This window comes from Tenrec ecaudatus, chromosome 9, assembly GCF_050624435.1.
Source record: "Tenrec ecaudatus isolate mTenEca1 chromosome 9, mTenEca1.hap1, whole genome shotgun sequence".
NCBI lineage: Eukaryota > Metazoa > Chordata > Mammalia > Afrosoricida > Tenrecidae > Tenrec > Tenrec ecaudatus.
The window spans coordinates 78,368,620-78,390,796 of record NC_134538.1 but is presented as its reverse complement, the minus strand read 5'-3'; the positions used below and the strand labels follow the sequence as shown (position 1 = coordinate 78,390,796).

Genomic DNA, 22,177 nt, shown 5'->3' with positions numbered 1-22,177 from the left:
TGTTGTACATGGAGCTATTCTAGTTTTATTTTCATTTTCAGTTTTACTTCCAAGCCACACGGACCCAGCTTTCCCTTGGGGGTTATGCTTATTAGTGTTAGCTTAAGCATTATTTGATCTCGCCCTTATTGTACTGGTTTGTTTGTAACAGGATGATGAAAGTGTAAAGGGGCAGAGGGGGGTGACAGTTAAGAGTATGAATGGAGGAGCCCCACTGCCCCAGGTTCAGTTCTGTCGCGCTCTAGCTGGCCTGGGACACGCCATGGGCCGTCTCTCAGCCTGAACGTCCCCTGAACGATGCAGTTCATCCAGCCACCCTATATCAAGTTCCCAAGGCAGTAAATCTTTCCAGGAGGTGACAGCCGCCTTGTTCTCCCCACTGAGCCACTGAGCTGGTGGGTTCGAGGTGCTGCCCTAACGGTTAGCAGCCCCATGAGTAAATCACCCATCATGCCACCCTGGCCAGTGTCCTGCTAAGGAGCCCTGGTGGCACAGAAATGAAGAGCACAACCACTAACCAAGAGGTCGGTGGTTCAAACCCACCATGGAGAAAAGTCCTGCAAATCTACTGCCGTAAAGATGTCAGGCTGAAATAGTCTCTGGGCAGTTCTTCCCCATCCCCCAGGGCTGCTGTGTGGGGGAAATGAGGCCAGTCAGTCCCTGCTGGTGGGGAAGACAGCCCCGGAATCTCCGTTGGGGGTGGGGGGTGCGTCCTTGGACTGATTGAAATCTCCTACATGGCCAGGTTCAAGTATCTCTGTTTCTCTCTGGCTGACGCCATCAGGTGACTGACTGACTCATCTTTGCTAGCGAGATTGTCTCCAGCAGGAATCTCCTCCCCACATTCAAGCACGGGCTCCCAGGGCACCCCGCGCACTCCTTCTGCCCAGCTCGCCGGCCGCAGTCAGCACAGGAGCCGGAGGCTCTCCAGGTGCGGGCAGCCCGCAGGCCACACCTGCCTTGCAGGTCTGTTTTGACCGGTTTGCACACTGCTTTGAAAAGGAGTTCTTAAGTTAGGAGATTATTCAATGAGCTCTAATTTCAAGTTTCTAATGGGGAAAGAAAGAGAGAGAGAGAGAGAGAGAGAGAGAGAGAGAGAGAGAGAGAGAGAGAGAGAGAGAGAGAAAAGAGGAGAGGAGAGAAGAGAAGAGAAATTCAACTCTTTGGTAGTCCAAAGTTTACAGCCATATGGTGACAAATCCACTGGGAAGAAGTCGTCCCGGCTCCCGCCCCTCAGTCAGGACGGGATCTGCTGTCTCATCAGCCCCACCTGGCCAGCTGCCCTCCTCATCCACATCTCCCTGGGCCCTGAGGCCTGTCCCTGGAGTCTTATCCTTCCATTAACCAAAGTAACCAAAACAATCCAGAGCCAGGGCTTAGTGCACTGCTACCACAGAGACCACGGTTCAAACCCACCAGCGCTCTGAAAGCATGAGATGCTGCTGCCTGCTTCCATAAGTATTTCCAACATCAGAATCCTAGGGGTCGCCGTGCTGTTAGAATCAGCCTGGTGGCGGTTGGTTTGCTTTGGGGTGTTGGTCAGATGCTGCACCCAGGGCCTCGCCAGATTAACCCCTCATAGGATGGTGTTGTAGATAGAATTGTGTCTCCCCAAAACGCGTGGTGCCGCCCTCACCCTCTGCTGCCTGCGAACACGACCTTGTTGGGAAACAGGGGCTTTGGTGTCCTTCATCATCAGTAAGCACGAGGCTAGCACATGGGGTTCTGCTGCTCTGGTGGGTGAGCGGTGGGGTCACGTGACTGGCTCTGGCCAATGCAGTATACGTAGAAACGATGTACGTCATCCCTTCCACGTTAGGGCATGATCTGTGCCCGAAACCCAGCCCCTTCCTCCCCCAGCTCTCTCCCCTCCTCCAATGGCAACCAGCTGCCAGCCTGGATCCCAGGAGGCGGAGCTATGGAGGAGCGCACCTGTGCAATATAGGGGACAGGTGTTACTGGTCTCTCTGGGACCGGCTACCACTTCTTGGGAAGAGCGCACTATGAGACGGCCCTGGTGACAATGTGCCTTAAGTGTCGGGTTGCTAATGGTTAGGTGTCCAAACCCATCAGTAGCTCATCCACTGGTGAGCTACTCCGCTGGATACAGGTGAGACAGGCTGATTCCATGAAGATGTACAGCCTGGAAAACACCATGGGGCAGTTCCGCTCTGTCCTGTTGGATCACGCTGAGTCAGAATCAACTCAGCAACAGTGGGTTTGGGTGTGGAAAAATGGAGGGCACTGTATTGTGTGAGTCCTGGTGGCGGAGTGATTATGCTTTGGACATCAGTCCGAAAGGCCAGCAGTCCCAAACCATCAGCCGCTCCATGGGAGAAAGAAGGAGTTTTCTCTTCCCTACACAGTCAGTTTCAGAAACTCACAGGGGCAATTCCATCCCGCCTCCTAGGGTCGCTATGATTCCGAATTGACTTGATGAATTTGGGAAATGGTGGGAATTGGGGGTTATTTTTCTTACATTAAAAAAAATTGCCCTAAGAGAGACCTTCATCTCTTCTGCTGCCTGCATTAATCAACTTCTAGGTATCACTGTTTTTAAAGTCGCTGATAGTGAATGGGAAATCGTCATAAGGAAATTGTGGCTTGTGTTACTTGTACATTTTTTGAACATACTGGAGAACCTATCAGTCCTTGGAGGAGTTTCCTACCACTTGTCGGCAACCTGGACCTTTGAAGCAAAGCCTTCTTTCTTAAGCAGGTGCCCTGGGACAGATAGGGTGCCCCTTGATTTTCTTCTCCGTTGCTGGGTAACAAGTTACCACAAACATCAAAGCTCAACAACCTGCATTTGTGAGCTGACACTGGTGGAAGCCAGAAGACTCAGCAAAATCAGCGACACTCTGGAATATCAAAACCAAATCAGCTTAAAACAAAGCAATCAAACAAACAAAAACACTATCCTGATTCTTAGGGACACCCTGCTTGTGTCATAGTAGAGCTTGGCTTCATGGAGTTCTCAGCGGCTGAATTGTTGGCAGCAGGCCCCCAGGTCTTTCCTCCAAGGTGCCTCTGGGTTAGACCCTCCATTCTCTCTGTGTTTCTATCAACAGCCCAGGGCATCAGCTGTTTTACCACCCAGGAACCAGGGAAACAATCTCACCCGGCTGAAATTAAGACGGAGGGCCAGAGGGGACTCCTCCCTGGAGATTCTCGGGAAGAATACTTCCCTTCACTTTTGGAGTGTTTCCTGAGTGCAGTCCTTGAAGATGTAGGCTTGAGGGTCCCGCTTCCTTGTTGGCTGTCAGCCAAGGCCCAGCCTTCACTGCGGACACCCTTCTCCCGTGACTCAGTCTTGCAGCCCAGAGCACTCCTCAGGCTGCAAACCAATCTGCTGTCTCTGCTGCTGCCCCCTGAGAAAGCGATCTCTTCTAAAGGACTCCTGGGGTGGGATGAGGCCTCCTAGTCATCACCCTACTTGAAGTTCAACTAACAAGTGCCTGTCGTTTCTGTGTTGTCAGAATCGATGTTCTCTGTATTGCCTCGGTGGGTTCTAAAATCTTTCGCAAAGGCTGCATAGAACAAACTCATGATTAAAGGGTTTATTTAGGAAGTCTGTACGTTGTAATGCCAATGAGCAATGCTGAGGGTTGAGTTGTTCGTCGGGACATGTTACAAAGTCCATTCAGGTCTTCCAATAAATGTCCAAAGGGGCATGCCACTCTGCTCTGTGTCTCAACCCGAAGGCCCCCAGCTCAAGCTCCCTGGTCAGCAAGCCCAAGGCCCGCACTCCAGCAGCCCTCAGCCTGAAGGCACTCCGCTCTACTCTGGTGGGTCAACACCCCCAGCTTCCCCAAGGAAGTGACCAGTCAGCAGTGACTCAATGGCAGTGAGTTTGCTTTGGGTTTTGGATGTACGTGTGCTCACACGCGCTCTCTCTCTCTCTCTCTCTCTCTCTCTCTCTCTCTCTCTCTCTCTCACACACACACACACACACACACACACAAATGTACAAGGTGTCTTCAAAATGTTCATTGAAATTTGGGATGAAACGGATGACATTTTCCATGAGCTTTTTGAAATGACCCTCTCTGTAGGCTTCTGAAGCTGTAACCGTTTGTGGGAATAGACAGCCCAGTCTTTCTCCTGAGGAGCTAGTGGTGGTTTTGAACTGCCGACCATGTAGATCGCAGCTCAATGTGTAACCACCACACCACCAGGGCTCCGTGTGTTTATTTGTGTGTGTGTGTGTGTGTGTGTTTGAGCAAATTCATGCTTGTTCCCAACCTTGTTAAGGTGGCTGACCCCAGATGTAGGTTACTAAAGGTCATCAATTTCTCAACTTATAAAGTGGGATTTCACTGAGTGGTTTAGGCTATCAAAGCAAAATAAGAATAAGCCATACAAAAAACAAAACCCTCTTAATTTAGCCCCAGGCAGCCATCATTGTTGATTTTTAAAAGAATCCAAATAAATAAAAAGAATCCAACACGTTTGTGGAATATTTCCGTTTTTGTTTGGTCACCTGATTATGCTCGGTTCTAAGTAGACTGATGGCCCCCCCATCTTTTACTTCTCTGGCTAAATGCAGTTATTTTAGATAAGTCTCTGCCAAGTTCGAATGTGCTGATGCCGAATGCAGGCTCGTGTTACAATTTCAGGAGGGTGTTTAAGGCTGAGTTCGCTTGGTCAAAGATGGTGGCATTGGAGAAGTACTGGCCAGCACAGACGTGTAGGGCACAATTCCCCTGACCTTGGGTAATAGTCAAGCCTGGCATAGATTCCCGGTGGTTGCCAAACCCCCTTCTGCTTCTCTTGGGCCTTTTCTTATGTGTGGCTCATGGCATGCAGCACGACATGTGTCAGAATGCTAGTTAGTTAGTGACAAGTGAACAGAAACCAGGACTGGTTCTCAGAAGACCCCACCCTACCACATGGTCCCGGGGCTCCTCCTGAATGGAGGAGTGGCCAAGGATCTACGTCACTGCTTCTCAGATTTAAAAGACCCCTAACTGCATTAAGAACTCACTGCCCTTGTGTTGATTCCGAAGCCAGTGACTGCCCCACGGCTGGTCTCCAAGGCAGCTCTTCTGCAGGTGCAGACTGCCACGTCCTTCTCCAGGGGTGACTCCAGTGACCAACCCGGTGCGAGTCCACCACAGCCTGGTGCGAGTCACCACCGCTCTTGAAAATCATTATGTAAGGCTCCCAAATGTTTCTGTTTCTCTTGTATCTGTTAGTTTCTGTTTTATCTGTTTCCCCTCTGTCTCTTCCATCATGTACCAAGAACATGCTAGGCTATCCCTGAGTTCGTCGGAGAGTAAGAAAAGAATGTCATCCCTGCAGTCTGAGGCCAAACGAGCCGTGTTCCGCAGACCCAAAGACACGCAAGAAAGCGAACACTGTACCTCTCATTCGGGCAAAGAACTTTAATTTTCAGCTAACAGATGACAATTTGGTTCTCGCGTCTGCTCTGGGTTCACCCGATATGTTACTCAGGCTGAGCTCTCTCAGTGATTCCCGAAGGGCTGAGCAGCCCCGGAAAGGGCACTGCGGAGCCCCGGCGAGTACTGCAGCAGGTCCTTGCACTTTGGGCCCACGTGTGGGCTGCAGGGTAAGTGGTTTTCGTTCCCGTGGGTCCGATGAATCGATGTTTTTAAAGGGTGTTAGGCCAGCCACGGACTCGGAGGCAGCCCAGAAGGGCCCCCACTCGTTGGGTGTGGCAAGTGCACGCGTGGGTCCTTGACAGACGGCTCCTCCGAAATGCAGTTCTTCTGGCGTGGGGTGTGCGCTTCTGTGGTGGTACAGACAAAGTGACAGGAACGGGGGCCCCCGTCAGGCAGCCGAGATTCCTCCTGCCCATTCTGGGGGGGTCAGAAAGATATCGAGGGATCGGCAAGGCGGTGCCCTTCAACATGTTTGCAGCACAGCCATGCTCCTGCCGTCTTCCCGTGGCCCCCTCTGCTTCTGCTCCTGTGTCTCATAGGGACACCCGTCACGGATGATGTCATCTCAAGGGTCTTGCCGGATGCATCTGCAAAGACCCTATTTCCAACCCAGGTCACAGCCAGCTGGGCTTGATCTTGGGGAACACTATTCGACCGGCCAACCACAGGCAAACCCAGTACTGTCAAGCCTATTCCAACCCTATGGACCCTTTAGGGCCAAGGAGGACTGCTCTCTGGGCCCTCGGAGGCTGTAAATCGTTCAGGGAGCACATAGGTTCATCCTTCTCACACATACCTGCCGGTAGGCTGGAAGAGCACACCTTTCGGCGAGCAGACCCAGGCACGGCCCACAGCCCTCTCATTTCACCCTGTGATCCCACACCCCACCTGGAGATTGCTGGGGTGTGTCGGTCAAGGAGCCTTCCATCTCTATGAGGTGGCCCAGAGAACGGTCCTCGTGAAATCCCTTCCTGACATTCAGCCACCTTCTCTCTTCTTCGGCTGCTGATAAGTGACTGAGGGACCTACGGGCCTTGAAACAGGATCTCTGGCTCCCTTGACCTTCTGCCCTGAGGTGCCACACCTCGCTTTGAAACGCCATCTCTCTCTCTCAGGAGGGACCTCCTGTGACAGCATCCTGACCCCTGGGCATGAAGTATGTTTCACTCTAAAATGTGCTGCCCCTCCCCTTCCCCCCCCCCTGCACCAGACAACTAGGTCAAATGCCAAAGACCTGGACAAACCCCGAGAACATTCTGTCTGGCCAAGTCGGTCTGATAAAGATAAATCCTTAATGGTCCCAGCATTAGCAGGAAAGTGACTTTCTCACCAGAGGATACTGCGTTGAAGACTGCAAGGAGCCCAGGGACACGGGAGGCCAGAAACTTGGGCAGGGTCAGGGAAAGGGGACACAGGAAAATACGGAGCGAGGAAGGGAAGGGAGGGTGTAGGGGGCGGGGAGCACACGTATGGGTGACTGATGCGACTCGAGATGGGCTGGGCCAATACACAGAATATGGTCTCCTTTTAAAAGCCAAAATAAATAGCTAAGTAGGTTGTGATGTTTTTTTAAAAGAGTGAAGGCTCACAGCTTTAAAAATGCTCCCCCTCCTGCCCCCTCGGAGCGAAGCTCTGGTCTGAGCGGCTGTGCAAGGAGGAAAAGTAAAACTGAGGTGGACTTGCGTTCTCTGGGGACGTGGGTTCTTCATGGCAAACACATGGGAAAGGAACTCTGTGATGCTCCCCAGAGCTGTCGGGGTTCCGTAGAGCTTCCGTGACCTCAACAACCGACACATCAGCCTAATATGCTTTCTGGTCTCTACTTTAGTTTCGTTTTGTCATCTCCTGGGCTGCCAGCTATAACTCTAACCAGCATTGCCCTCTTCCCATAAAAGTCCGTGGTCTCCAGCCTGCTGGCCAGGGAAAGAGTTATGGCTGCAGGCGGAAGACTCAGCCTCAGAAACCTACATGTGACAGCATGAGGCCGGGCTGGCTAGAGAAACAAGACCGCTGCCACTCGTATTTGTATGAGAAAGAATTTTACATCCAGAAGTCACTTCATATCAAGGAGGCAGCCCAGCCCAGGCCAACTCTAATCCATGAGTCTGCGATTACCCACAGCCTTCTTGAGCCTCACATAGCTGAAGGCCGAGGACTCAGAAAGGAGGAGTAAGAGAGATCCCAGGCCTGAGGGTGCAGAGTCCTGTGGATCCAGGCTTGGTGAAATCATGGCAGGGCCCTGACAGTGCCCTGGTTGGCTCCCAGGGTCATGGACCCACCCCCTGGAGGCAGACATAGAGTCCCAGTAAGCATTGAGGGCAAAGGGGCAGAGAGGGCAGAAAAGCACCAAGTACCTCTTCTGAGTGCAGGCCACCCATCCCAGGAGGCATCATCAGGCGGACAGGTGGGAGTCCACCCCGACCCAAGTGCACGTTGACATCAAATCCAACTCACCCAAGTCATTGGTGCAGAACTCAGAGATCACTGCCTTCTGGAGAGGTTAAATTGTTTGCACTTTGGCCACCTCGGGTGTAATTATACATTGATACCTTACCCAACATGCAAAATTCAGAAGAATTTTGCTCAGATTCTTGCATATGCAAACATATATCAACAAACTCATCTCTTCTTTAATTTGGGAACCTACCAGAGGAAACGTGTGTTTCTAGCACAGGGCAAGGGCAGTCGTTCCAACAAAACAAGGGAATGGTGCATGGTTTAAAGTCAGTAGAGGTGAGGGGCAAGGTTGAATCAGATGGTGAGCAAGCAATCTGAGAAGTTGGAACATCTGAAAAGAACACAGCCTCGGATTAGAGGCAGCTCCTGATCAACTGTGACACGCAGATGTCACAGCCATGCTGGATGAAAGACTTCCACCACTAGATTCAAGCGCTTACTGAGGAAAACCACAGATTACAGCCTGAAATATGAGTTACATATTTTTTTTAAAAAGCAAACACCAAACCTGTTACCATTGAGTCCACAGGGACACCTAGCGACTGCATCTTATCACGACGATGACCAGCATCCTCTTGATTTGGCCAAGAAGAAGCATCCTGGTAAGTGGAGAAAAGCTCGGAGTGGCCAAGAATTTCATTTTAGTTGGATCCATCAACGACGCTTGTGGAAGCAGCAGTTGAGAAAGCAAACGGTGCCTTCCACGGGGCAAATCTGCAGCGAGACCTCTTTAAAATGTCAAAAGGCAAAGAAAGATCTCACGTTCAGGACTAAAGTATGCCTGGCCCTCATCATGGTATTTCCAGTTGGCTCAAGGATGACACGTTTGAAGGATGATCCTGGCAAAGGATGCTGCACGCATGTAGGACCGCCAGAAGAACAGAGGACCCTGCCGTGGAAAAAGGCCAGCCACATACTCTTTAGAAGAAAGGGTGGTAAGATTTCATCTTCATATATATATAATATATTCTCTTAATATATCAGTAACCCCCCAAAAATGGAATTTACCCCCAAAGCTATGTATTTCAATTTTTTTACAAAAAAATCTTTGTCACCTTCAAAGTACTCTCCATTACACTTAATAACATTTGTCAAGTCTGTGATTCCGTTCTTGGAAACATTATTCAGACTCATCTGTTTGGATGGCTGACAGCACCTCCCTCATTTTTTTCTTCACCTTTTCTCTGTCGTCAAATAGCTGTCATTTCATGTCCCTCTGCATTCCCGGAAACAAACAGAAGTTGCATGGAGCAAGGTGAGGTGAGTCAGGTGCATGGAGCAAGAGTGGCATTCTGTTTTGCCCCACACTGGCACACTGAGATGGCTGCATGAGCAGGTACATTGTTGTGGCCAAATTAGTCCCGTCTGCCACAAATTAGGCCTATTTTTTTTGTTGTTGCACACTGTTACGTAGTCTTTTCAGAGTCTCTAAATAGAAAGTTTGATTAACAATCTGACCTGGTGGAAGGAACTCCAAATGCACTATGAGTCAACATTTTTATCCGTTTGGGAAGTTGACTGTCGTCCAGAATGAGGTTCTTCATCCATCAACATTTCACCTTGTTTGAAATTAAAAACCACCGTGGACTTGAGTTTTTCCCATAGCGCTGTCCTTGCATCCCAAAAGTTCCTGAGCATTTTTGCCGCGCAGGAAACAGAACTTCACAGCTGCACGCTGTTCTCTTAAATCGCCCATCACAAAAAATGAGGCCCGAGTGAAACTGCTCTCACAAAAAAATTATGACCAGAGAGAACCTTCCTAGGAGACGCCACTGGTGCACTAACTCAGAGCATGTTGCTGGATGCTCACCTGGTGTGAAAAATACGTACTACAAACATTCTGCCCAAGGGAGCTCTTTTCTGGTTATTTCAGAGTACCCCTCGTATCAGTAAGGAAACAGCCTTTGGAGACGGACATCACGCTTGATGAAGTTGAGGTTCAGTGGAAAAGAGGAAAACTCTCAAGGGGGTGGATCGGCACCGGGACTGCAAGAATGGGCTTAAAGAGAGCAGTGGTTGTGTAGACGGCAGAGGGCCAGACAGTGTTTCATTCTGTGGTACATGGGAGGCCTGTGAGCTATTGACGCACCGACCATAACCACCAGAAGGACTGGGTGAACGTGTGTGGGGGGGAGGGGGTTAAGGGTGAGCATACATTGGAAGGAACTCACAGTAGGAAATAACGTGTGGACACATACTAGATTTGATTGTACATGGCTGTCAACAGGCCACACTTTCATGACTGTTTCTAAGGGAAGGACAGAGGACGACAAACATAAAATCATTTTCTAGCCGTCCTTGGGATGTTTGCGTCTAGCTGTGTGTTCTACTCGATCTTGTTATTGTTGTGTTATTCATGGTGAGGGTATTTTCGGCAGCTACCCTGGGCTTTTGGGATATAATTATGCATTTCTCATAAGCTGTAATTTGGCCGCAGCCACCAGAAGGAAAAAGGTTTGTGTGTGGTCAGCGCGAGAACTGGGAGGCTTGACCTCTGACAGTCTGCTGTTGGCAGGCAGCTTACGAACTGCTAGAGCATAGAAAGGCATTCCAGCCATCGGTGACCAGAGGGCGTCCCAGGCCTTGACCAGTCAGAGTTCTTCCATCACAGGGATCAGCTCTTCCTGCGGGCTCTTTCTTCTACTCATCTTTTAAGTCAGCAAACATGTCTTCTATTTTTTCCTAGGAGACACTTGGCAGTGCAAGTGCTTCGCTACTGACCAGAAGGTCAGTGGTCCAGACCCCACCCCTAACCCCAGGGGTGCCTTGCAAGAAAGGCCTGACCATCAGCTTCAGAAAAACCAGCCACTAAAAACCCTACAGAGCCGGGGTCGCCCACCATGAGATGGAATCAAGTGCTTTATTTGCTAGTAGTGGTAGAAGTGTCATGCTGTATGGTATGTGGTGAGCCGGGCTTTGGGGTTTGGTTTGGCTTAAAATAGGCATACCATGGAGAGGGTGGGGCTTCCAGGACACCTCCATAAAGTGAGTCACGCGCATGTTGGGCCTCCCCAGGCTCCGTGACAGTCGTGACAGTTCTGTGGCACTGTGAGCTAGGTGTTGGTCTGTTAAGCACAAGGTCGGCAGTGCAAACCCACAGCGTCTCCGTGTGAGAAAGCTGGGGGCTGTTTGTTCCCCTAAAGATTCACATAGTCAGAAACCCCTTGTAAGGTCCGCTGGGTTGTCTAGGAAACGAATCCAGTGACCCTCCTAGATGTCTACAACAGAACTTTATATCAAGAAGTAGTTGGTTATCAAGAAAGCATCCCAACCCAGTCCAACTCGAGTCCATGGGTCCCTCTTCAGACTCACGTAGCTTAAGGCTAATGACACAGAAGGGGGAAGCCGACGCAAGGGGATGCCAGGCCAACAAGTGCGAGTCATGGGGATACCAGGTCGGTGGGAGCGTGGCAGGGTGCAGACAACTTGGAGGTTGGCGCCAGCGATAGTGGCCCATATGGGGCCATCCCTGGAGGCAGACACAGAGTCCAAGCAAGGGTGAAGGTGAAGGGCTAGAGAGAGGAAAGCATCCCTAGTGTCTCTCTTATTACAAAGGTCACACCCCCAAGGAGACGTCGCCAGGCCACCACCTGATTGACAGATTGGGCGCTACCCCTACCTCCACACGGGTACCATCAAGTTGGCGTAATTCCTAACTGCCACAGTCGCTATGAGTTGGAATCAACTCAATGGCAGTGGGTTTGGCGTGGGGTTCTGCAGTCCATGAAGCATGCCATGGCATGGTGGAAATGCTTGAAATATTGTGCCAATTGCCAAAATAGGAGACGTAGTGAACACATGCTGTCGGGGGCCAAAAAATGACGCCAATCGTCTTGCTGGATGCACAAGGCTGCGAGACTCCTTCAGCTTGCAAAACTGCAGTCCTTGGGAAGCCGGCAAAGTAACACCACAAAAGCGCAGGGCCATGGAGTCAATTCTGACCCGATTGGTCAAGGCAGAGCTGCCCCTGTGGGTTTCTGAGACTGTGTGATGCTTCACAGGAGTCGAACGCCTCCTCTTTCCCCCACAGAGTGGCTGGTGGTTTCCAGCTGCTGACCTTGAACTAGCAGCCCAGTGTGTAACACTGCACCACCAGGGCTCCCTGCAGTAAAGTCAAGTGCAATGACGTGGTGTGCCTGGACTCTACTTTGAGTGACGAAGCCCTGGTAGGCTGCACTCTGCCCAGGGAGGTGCAATGGCCCCAAGGATGTCATCCAGGCTTGGAAGAGACAGAAAGAGAACCAGCAATAGAAACCACAAAGCATAAATATCTGCCAACCTATGGGCCCAACTACTCAAATTTCAAATGAGCCAAATGAGAGAACCCCGAGTGTGTGCTCTGGTAGAATGGCTCCCAGCGTGTGCTCCAGGAGCCCGCAGCATCAGCAGGCCCCTTAGAAAGGCCGACATCCGTTCACTAGAGCAGCTAGCTACTCTGGGGAGGGCCCAGTCCCTGGTAGTTCCTGAAGCCCTCCAGGTGAACTCTGAGGCAGGCTGAAGGTTAAGAATCACTGCTCTCAGAATTCAGAGGAAGCACCTCCCTTGGAGTGAGTGTGAATCCTTAAGCTGAAAGGGGTTTTGAGGCCACTTCTTCAAATCCAGTGGAGCCCTGATGGCATAGTGGTTCCACAGTGCCTAACCTCAAGGTCCGCAGTTCGAAACCAGCAGCAACTCCCTGAGAGAAGGAGGAGGCTCTCTACTCCCATAAAGAGTGACCGTCTCAGAAACCCACAGGGGCAGTTCTACCCTGTCCTGGAGGGTCGTTAAGAGCAATGTAGCACGGAATAGGAGTACGGTCTGGAGGCAGAGACTAGAAGACAAGAACCTCATCTCATGTTCCTTCCGGTAGTCTGGGGATCCATGAAAGCACATGATGTGGGTCAAGAGGCCTCAGTGTCCGCATCTCTAGCCAGCTGAGGCTGCTGTAGTTTCCCACACTATTGAAGTTGGGTAAATTCACTCTACGTACACTCGTGTTTATTCTTCTGGGGTCCCTGGGTAGGGCAAACACGGCTGCTCCACAGTCTGAAGGTGTGTGTGCACCCAGAGTGCCTTTGCTTAAAACTAAACCTGTAACTAAACCTGTGTTTACAAAGTCCTGATGATCAACTTCTTGAAAACCATTCCCGGGCATCTCTATGGAATCATAACATTAAAAAGTTTCACAAATCCTAAAATTCAACATGCAAACAGAAATCTAATTAAAAAATAATAATAATCCAGCTGATTTCCAGAGTCCTTGTGTCTTCTTAGAAACTCTTTTCACCAACTTTGGATTCCGAGGATTTGAGAGAGAACCAGCAAAGGGATTTCATGTTCCTGTCAGGGGGAAAAAGCAAAAACGCCCGTGGAGTGCAATGCTACTAGGACTCACATGGGGGCGCTGTTGAGTCTGAGGTGATTCCACAGCACGGTTTAGGTTTGGTTGCTTAGTTGGTTGATTGATTTGGTTTTACTTTTGCTTGCATGCTGACGGTCCTCAAGTCACGCCTACAATTGTATAACCCCACCCCCCAACCCCCTACCTCCCCGACCCCGAATGCATTGATGTTCACCTGATGTTCACCATTTTCCTGCAGCCAGGTATTGAGGGAAGGGTTCGAAGTTCCCCCACTTGGCTTTGTGAAGGGCTCCCTGGCTGTGGGGTAAATGGAGGCGGTTCTGCCTTCTGACACTTGGTTAGCAGCCATGCTCAGCAGCGTTGGACCTGTGGACACACCATGTGAGAACGCCCCAAGGAAGTGTTCAAGTTCTCCACGGAGAACAAAGTTGTCCCCCAAACTTGTTAACCCGTTATACTCCTGCCACACAACAAGCTTCCAACCCTTCTGAAACTTTCTTCAGTGCATCCAAACCAGCTTCCAGCAACCCAACTCGGTGTGGCGTTTCCAAGACCGCAGTCTTCCGGGAGCAGCCAGCCTGCAGTTAGTAATCCAACTCTCAAGCAATCATGTCACCTGGGTGCCGTTCTTCATGGTCAAAACTCAAACTCACTGCCACCGAGTCACCTCTGACTCGTGGTGGCTCCATAGGATGGGCTAGAACGGCCCCTCTGGGGTTCCCAGACTGTCACTTCCTGCAGAGTGGCTGGTTTTGAACCGGGGACCTTGCGGTTTGCAGCCCAATGTGTCACCTGCTGTGACACCAGGGCTCCCTCTTCCTGGGTAGAAGGAGGATATTTGAATGAGTCACTTTATTTCAAGTGAATACACAAAGAAATCGGCTTTTCTGTATTGGGTTTTCCAGACATATTTACAGTGACTTCTTAGGAGTTCGAATGTTTATTACCCATTCCCAAATTTTAACAGAAGGGGTTTTTATTGTTGTTGCTTTGTGTTTCAGCTAAGAACACATCTAGTTTTAGATATCCATTTATAGTAATGAATGATAACGTTGTTCTCAGATCCCAGGGCGTGTGCTCACTGGATATTAAGTGTGAGCCTAAGCAGTGTAAATGGTCCAGATTTCAGCTGCTGATAGGAATGTTCAACTGCACCTCAGAAGAAAGTCCTGGCAGGGGACTTCCCAGAGGTCACGCCATTGAAGGCTCACTCTGTGTGCAGTTCTTCTCCCAGCCACAAGGAGGGGCCTTGAATCAAAATTGACTCCCTAGCCACAGGTTTGACTTGTGTGATTTTAGTGTAAGAATAAGAAGACAATGCTGAGAGAGAGAGAGAGAGAGAGAGAGAGAGAGAGAGAGAGAGAGAGAGAGAGAGAGAGAGAGAGAGAGAGAGAGAGAAATACCTTTATAACCCAGCACGGGGAAATAGTATTTCCTTCTAACACCAAGCAAAGCACCACACTAAACTGCTACACTTGACTTGATTCTGACTCATCTCCCCTGCACTCACTCACTGCCCTCGAGTCCACTCTGGCTCATAGTGACCCTGTAAACAGAGTGCGACTGCCCCTTTGGGTTCCTGAGACTGTATACCCTATGGGGGCAGACAGCCTCCTCTTTCTCCCAGGGAGTGGCTAGTGGGTTTGAACCAGCAACCTTGCAGGTAACATCCTGCTGTTTACCAGACAGTGCAGCCAGAGCTCCCTTTCTGTCCCCTCTGTGTATAAAACTTAGGTTTTCTATATCTTTTAAAAGTAATTCACATTGCAAAATCAAGTTTATTGTTTTTGTTTCTTATGAAACATAATTTAAATATTATATTTTCAATGTACACAAATTGGAAAAATACAGATAAAAACAACAACAACAACAAGTGTTATCCAGCCTGAACTTGCAGAAGAACCCACTGTGTTTATCTCTGTAGTATTTACCTCATTTATAGCTCAGCAGGGAAGGGTATAATTTCTCTCCTGGTCAGATAAACTTTTGCTTAGGAAAATATCTGAGTAGGTCATTCAGCCTGGGAAAGGCTTGAGGGAACACCTTCTGACAAGGTCAGACCCACATTGGAAACAACACCTGTCTTTCTGCCTTGGTTAAAAATGCATGTGGGATCTGGAGACCCGAATGGGTTCTGATGGTGCAGACAATTTGAGCTGGATTGTAAGCCTAAAGGTTGGCTGTTCAAACCCGCCAGTGGCCCTGAGGAAGAAGGTTCTGGAATCTGCTTCCATACAGACCACAGCCAAGCAAAGCCTATGGAGCCGTTCTGCTTCGTGACGCATGAGGGGAGGGGGGTGTCAGTGTAAGGGATGAGAGTCCTGTGGAGGGGCGAAGACCAGTGACAATGGCTAAGGAACTTCCAAGGTCCTGGGTGTCTACGTTGCCACACTGTGACTGGTTTGCTGTGAGTGTGTCTGAAAGCTGCATTTTGAGATTGAGAGCAGGGAGACGGTGACTTTCTATGGACTCCAACTGACCAGGAAAACCAGGGAATGTGCCAGAGGTTGTATCCCAGTGACAGAAGGGAAGCTTCCCCACGTGGAAGTATGTGGACTGTCAGTGGAAGAAAAGATGCGTGTTGCAATGAGGTCATGCCCCATGCATCAGGCCTCCATGCGGCAGGTACCCAGCCTGCTGGTGCCCCTGCCCTCCCCCCCTGGGGGGGGCAGTTCTCTTTGCTCTTTGCCTCACAGCCACTCTAACCTCTTTCCCCTGCAGCACTCTGCCCTGCACCCAGACTTCATGATCCATTACTACTGTGGGTTCCTGTTCCCCTCGTCAATGGCTGGTGGATGGGAGCACGTGGAGCAGCCTGGCACTGCGGGGGGCGGGGGGGGGGCTTGTCCCTGTGAGGGGAGGGGGGAATCTCAACCCACATGTCCTGACTGATGATTGCCCAGCAAAAGGTGGTCGATATGAGAGTCAGAAAGCATTGCTGCTAGGATCCCACTTCAAACATGCCCCTCTTTGTTCCAAACAAAGGACCCCTGCTGGCGTAGTGGTTACGAGACGGTTGTTAAGCACAAAATCAGCAGTTTGAAACTCCCAGCCGCTTCTTGGGAGAATTCTCGACAGGGCTTTCTACTCCTATGAAGAGCTACAGGCTCGGAAACTCGCGGGGACAAGTCTGCGATGAGGTGGGGTCGCTGTGAGTGGGCATTGACGCCATGGCAGTGAATTTGCTTGTGTGTTTTACTCCAAACACCATGTGTTGGACAATGCCTCTGTGCTCGGCGATGGTCGCAGACAGGCGCCCCCAGTCAGACGCTCGCCTTAGTCTCTGAGGGGTCTTCCAAACAGACGAAGATCCACAGGGGATGGGCTCCAGGCAGAGAGGTCAGCTAAGAAGGTTGCTTACGGTGACGCATTTTGGCTCTCCAAAGGCAGTATCTTGTTCCATGGTCTCAAAAGACGCACAGCCACGACAGGCTTTTATTAAGAAGAAGTTTTCAGAGAAACTGAAAATGGCATTGGCCAGAGGAAAAAAGATCAGGAAAGTTTCACCGAGTTAAAAAAAGTGGACTTTTTCCCCATCACAACAGGGCACCTGCTCATTCGTTGAGGGTAGCAAAGGCTGCCCCGGGGAGAACTCTGTTGGGAAGCTTTACCCCACCTGCTCTACAGCCCCAGTCCGTTTGCCCCTTCCGACTTCTTTTCCGCCAAATTCAAAGACCATTTCAAAGCGACCTGATTGAGCCGCGGGAGGAGCCCACGCTGTCATTTTGGCGGAGTGTAAATCAAAGAACGCGAATTCTTCAGGGAAGGGCGGTTTCGACTCAGAAACACTGCCGTCCAAAGAGTCGAGACCTCGGGGAGGGGGGGCATGTGGAGAGTGAATGGCCTCACGTTTTGGGAGCTCCGATTAATAAAGGTGCCCATGGATATGCGCGCTCATGCTTAGTCGCTTTATCGGCACACAGACCCTACCGCTGCCTGCTCACTCGCAGGACGAAAGGTTGTGCCGTCATCACCACAGCCGATTTCGGAACGTGTTCCTCCTCCTTCTGGTTCTTGGCACCCCATTCTCTCCCCCCCCTCATCCCCGCCATGCCCGTCGGTCCTTATGAATCCCGCTACTCTCTATGGGTTTGCCTGTCCTGGGTTTCATAGGCAGAAAGCCACACAAAGCATAAACAGGAAGCAAAAATAAAATGACAAAACAGAGGAAAACCTCAACTGGAAAGAAAGCAGAACATATTAAACATGGAAGCAACTTTAAAATGCGCCAAAAGAGAGATCAAATGGTCAGGGGTTACATTTTCACCTGACCGCCTCTGCCGTGACCAGCTTTACAGTGCTCTCTGCCCGAGAGCAAGGCTGGGGTCGGAGGGACTCACTGCAGACTCAGTCTGGGTTGTAGCCCTGCCAATGGGTATGGGCTTCCACGTGTCCAGAGCCTCCTGCAAACCGGGTCTTCAGAATTTAAACTCCACTATTCTCTTCTTTGTTATTGACAATCCTTGGATCACACAGGCTGGGGAGCTTCTTCCATGTGGACTTAGTTGACGCCTTGCTTGGATGTCTGCTTATTTTAAAATAAGCCTGGCTTACCCTGATACATACAATTTTTCTGTTGGGATATTTATTATCTGGCATTAAAAAAAAGAATGGAGTACTTACACATGCTACGATGTGGGTGAACCTCAAAACCTCCACACTCTTAACTGATGAATTGTATGTTCGATGAATTTTACCACCATTTTTACTTTACCTGAATTTTTTAAAGTACAAGTAAAGTTAAAAAAAAGTAGGGACAATGCTTGCAACTCCTCAAGTTACAGTCTCATGACTCAAATGGGCACATCTCAGGTTACAACTGCCTATAAAGTTATACTGGTGTGTGTGTAGGAGGGCAGGCGGGTGTGTGTTCCAGCCAAATAGCGACTCTGCTATTCTGTTGGACTGGGCCCGGTCTGAACACACTGCCCTCCAGGGTTTTTATTACAGCGCTTGTTTGGGTTCCATCTCTCGTGGGATCTCCATTGAGCAATACGGGAAGGGTTCTTTCTGTCCCGGCCGGAATAAATAACAACAGAGTTGTTGGTGATAACACAAACCATCCCATCCTGAAGGCTTCATTCCCACCATCCACAGCCACACTTGCCTCCCGGCTTCACCACAGGCCTGGCCTCTCAGCTGTTGAGACTGGATGGCTGAGCACTGGCTGGGCCCCACTTCCTCATTCTGTGTTTCTCTCACCCACTACCGCCTCTTTCTCTCCACCAGACGTCTCTCTCAGAGCAGTGGTTCTCAACCTGCCTAAGGCTGTGACCCTTTCATACAGTTCCTCATGTGTGGTGACCCCCCAACCATAAAATAATTTTTGTTGCTACTTCATAGCTATCATTTTGCCACTGTGATGAATCAGGCGACCCCTGTGAAAGGATCTTTCGATCCCCAAAGGGGTCGCAACGCACAGGTTGAGAAAGTTGCTCTGGAAGGTTCAACTTCTCCACCCAGTAGCTACTAGGCACTCTATCCAGCCTCATGAACGCCTCTGTTAAGTCCAGTATGTGTTTAATGGAACCCTGGTGGCATAGCGGTTAGGCACTAGGCTGCTAACCCCAAGGTCTGCAGTTTGAAACCACCAGCAGCTCCACAGGAGAAAGATGGGACTTTCTACCCTCGTACAAAGCCAGTCTCAGAAACCCCCAGGGCCAGTTATGCACTCTGCTGTATGGTTGCTATGGGTCAGCATCGGCTCCATGGCAGTGAGTTTGGGTGTGTGTGTGTGTTTATGACCATTATCGTTCTTCTGTCCATAGTGTCCATCCTAACTCCCTGCCATCAAGTCGGTGTTGACTCATAGCAACCCCCGATGGGTGTCTGAGACTGCCTTGTTTTATAAGTGTTACAGGAGTACACAAGAGGGCTCACCTCGGGACCCAAGTGTAATCGTAGGGAGGCTGTTGTTGTGTGTAGTTAGATGTCATCAAGCGGGTTCCGACCCATATTGACCTCTACACAACAGAATGAAGCACTGCCCGGCCCTGTGCCATCCTCAGAGCTGTCCGCCAGTCGATTGTTGCAGCCACTATGTCAACCATCTCTTTGAGGCCCTTTCTCTTTTCTCTGCCCTCTACTCTGCCGAGCATGGTGTCCTTCTGCAGTGATTGGATCTCACCTACCATACTTCTCCCAAGACAGATCGATCTGTCCCTTTCAAATTGTGTACTTCACTGGCCTCCTCTCAGAAATATCAGGGGTTTGGATTTAGACCACCACAATCAAGCGGAGGTAGCCACAACAACTCACATGGGTTTGGTTGTTGTCCCAACTCCATGTAGAAAGTCTATGTAAACAATGCGGTAGCCTATTAAGTCTACCATGGCATGACATTAATGTGACAGAGAGGCTCTAAGTGACCATGTGCTCTTGGGGAAATGGCGTCAGTAGACTTGCTTGGGGCAGGGTGGCCACATACCTTCCGTCTGGAAGTACACAGTATCTGCATGGTGCAACAAACTGGGTACACCTGTCCGTGTGCTTGGTTGCCTATCAGCCTCAGTAAAGCTGTGATATTTAAAACAAATACTCCTACAACTCAGGCTGCACATTAGAATCACCTGGAGAACTTTGTAAAAATAACATGGCTCCATCCATAGAGCTTCTGGTTCGGTTTGTCTACGGTGGAGCACAGGCGTCTATGTAGTTGAACGCTTGGTGGGCAGATCCTATTGACAAACGGTTCTGAGAACGTGGCCATCGGAGAACTGTAGCCCTTCCCTTTAACCTAAGCCAGGACTTGCTGCTGCTGCTGCTGCTGCTGCTGCTACTGCTGCTGCTGCTGCTGCTGTTAGGTACCATTGAGTCAGTTAGTACCCAAAGCACCTTATGCACAACAGAGCGAAACACTGCCCGGTCCTGGGCCATCCTCACAATTGTCCCTGTGATTGAGCCCTCAGTTGCAGCCATGGTGTCAGTCCATCTCACTAATGCCCTTCCTCTTTTCCCCTGCCCCTCCACTCTACCAAGCACGCTGTCCTTCTCCAGGGACTGGTCTCTCCTGACAACCTGTCCAAAGTGTGTAAAAGGAGGTCTTGCCATCCTTGGTCTCTCAGGAGTAGTATGGCCTAATTCTTCCAGGACAGATCAGTTTGTACTTGTAGTAGTCCATGGTACTTTTCAGTAGTCTTCACTGCCACCACAGTTCACCTTTGGCCTTCCTTATTCACTACCAAACTTTCACCTGCACATGAGGCCATTGACTTAGGTCGGACGTAATGATCTTTATTCTGACTAAGTAGCTTTATGTCTCAGGGTTATGCCCTTCTGGCACACAATGTCAGTGCCTTGAGCTCTGGGTTTCTTGTGCCTCGTGTTTCTATTTAGAAACATATAATCCCTTAAGAAACCTTGGGATCAATGTTGGGTGGACATTGGATTGCCAATCACCAACCAGGTCACTCGTTCAAACTCACCAGTAGCTCAGTGGGAGAACGATAAGGCTGGCTGGGCTCATGAAGATTCCAGAGCCTGGGAAACCCTGTATACAGTTGCTGTGGGATGGAATCGGCATGTTGGCCAAGAGCTTGATTTGTTTGTTGTGTTTATATGACAACTTATTGTGCTAAAGGATGAAATTCTGATACCGCTTTCCTTATCTACTGAACGCTCTGTTTCTCTGCCTCTTTGAACATTAACAGCTTCCCATATGCTCAGATTTCACAATACCGTCTTCAAATTCAGCCCTTTGGCTTTTAGCTCTGAGAAGTGACTCCTTAGAGGTGCGTGACAGGTTCACTATCTCCCAGAGTGAGCCACCTGATGAAGCCTCCTTGAAGAAGCACACCAGAATTTTCTCCTCATGCTTGTATGAGTGTGTGCCTTAGTGTTTATATCGTACCATGAGATCTCTGCCCGACACCCAACCCTGAGCTGGTAGGTGTCATCCCGTCTCCTAATAGTGTCTGTATGGTTCTGTGGTTGTTGGGTGCTGTCCAGCCAGGCCCGGCTCATAGTGGCCCAGTGTGCAGCAGCACGACACCGTTAGCCAGGGCAGCACCATCCTCACAGTCCCTGGTACGTCTGAGCTCATGGTTGTAGTCGCGGGTCAGACCATCTCGAGGAGGGCCCTTATCTTGTTCACTGGCCTCCGCTCTCGCAAACATTGTGTCTTGCTCCGGACACTGGTCCCTCCGGATAATAGGAGGGCGATTTAAAAGGTCGGTGGGGAAAGATGAAATGAAAAGATCAAGAAAATGTCCAGGAACTTTTTAAACCCCACGTGGGTCCCAAGTAAGCAAGATGAAGTCTCCCTTCCTTACGTGTAAGGAGCATCCGGGCTGTGCTTTCTCTGAGACAGGTTTGTTTATTCTTCTGGAAGTTCAGGACACATTTGTTTTTCTAGCTCCACACTTCAGATGTGGATCTTCTGTGTCGTTGCCCAGCTGCCCCAGGCCTGTGACAGGACCCTGCTGGGGTCAGCCACGCTGTGGCCATGAAGGTGGCATTGCCCAATGCATGCCTTCCTTGTTGAATTACCACTCACCTTTTAGTTTCAGCCATATTACACTTTCCTTGATGGCACAGTGGTTAAGTGCGCAGCTGTGAATCCAAAGGTCAGCCGTTGGAACCCACGAGCCGCCTCTCAGGAGAAAGACGAGGCAGCTTGCTTTTGGAAAGATGACAGCCTGGGAGACCTTGTGGGGCAGTTCTCCTCTGCCCTGTAAGTTCCCTGTGAGTCAGAAAGGCATGCGCGATGATAAACTTCTTTTTTTTTTTTTGGCTTTACAAAGAGAACTTTATTCTGTCTTCCTTGAGGTATAGGACAAAGAAATGTAGACGTTGCTGTTTAAAAAAATAAAGTTCAACAGGTTGGCTTTAGAAAGTACTGGTCTCTTTTCAACATCTGAGGTACCTGCATTCCTCGGAGATCTCCATGTCTGGGCATTCATGTTTTACTGAGTCAAGAATTTTTCCAGGGCAGGAATCTTGACTTCAAAGGAAATGATTGTCTCCTAGGAGCCTG

General features: G+C 50.0%; 1 protein-coding gene across 1 annotated transcript in view; it reads left to right on the top strand.

The window, feature by feature from the left end:
* The window catches only part of CHN2 (chimerin 2), a 331,295-nt gene that overhangs the window by 230,212 nt on the left and 78,906 nt on the right, over positions 1–22,177 (top strand). The window lies entirely within an intron of this gene.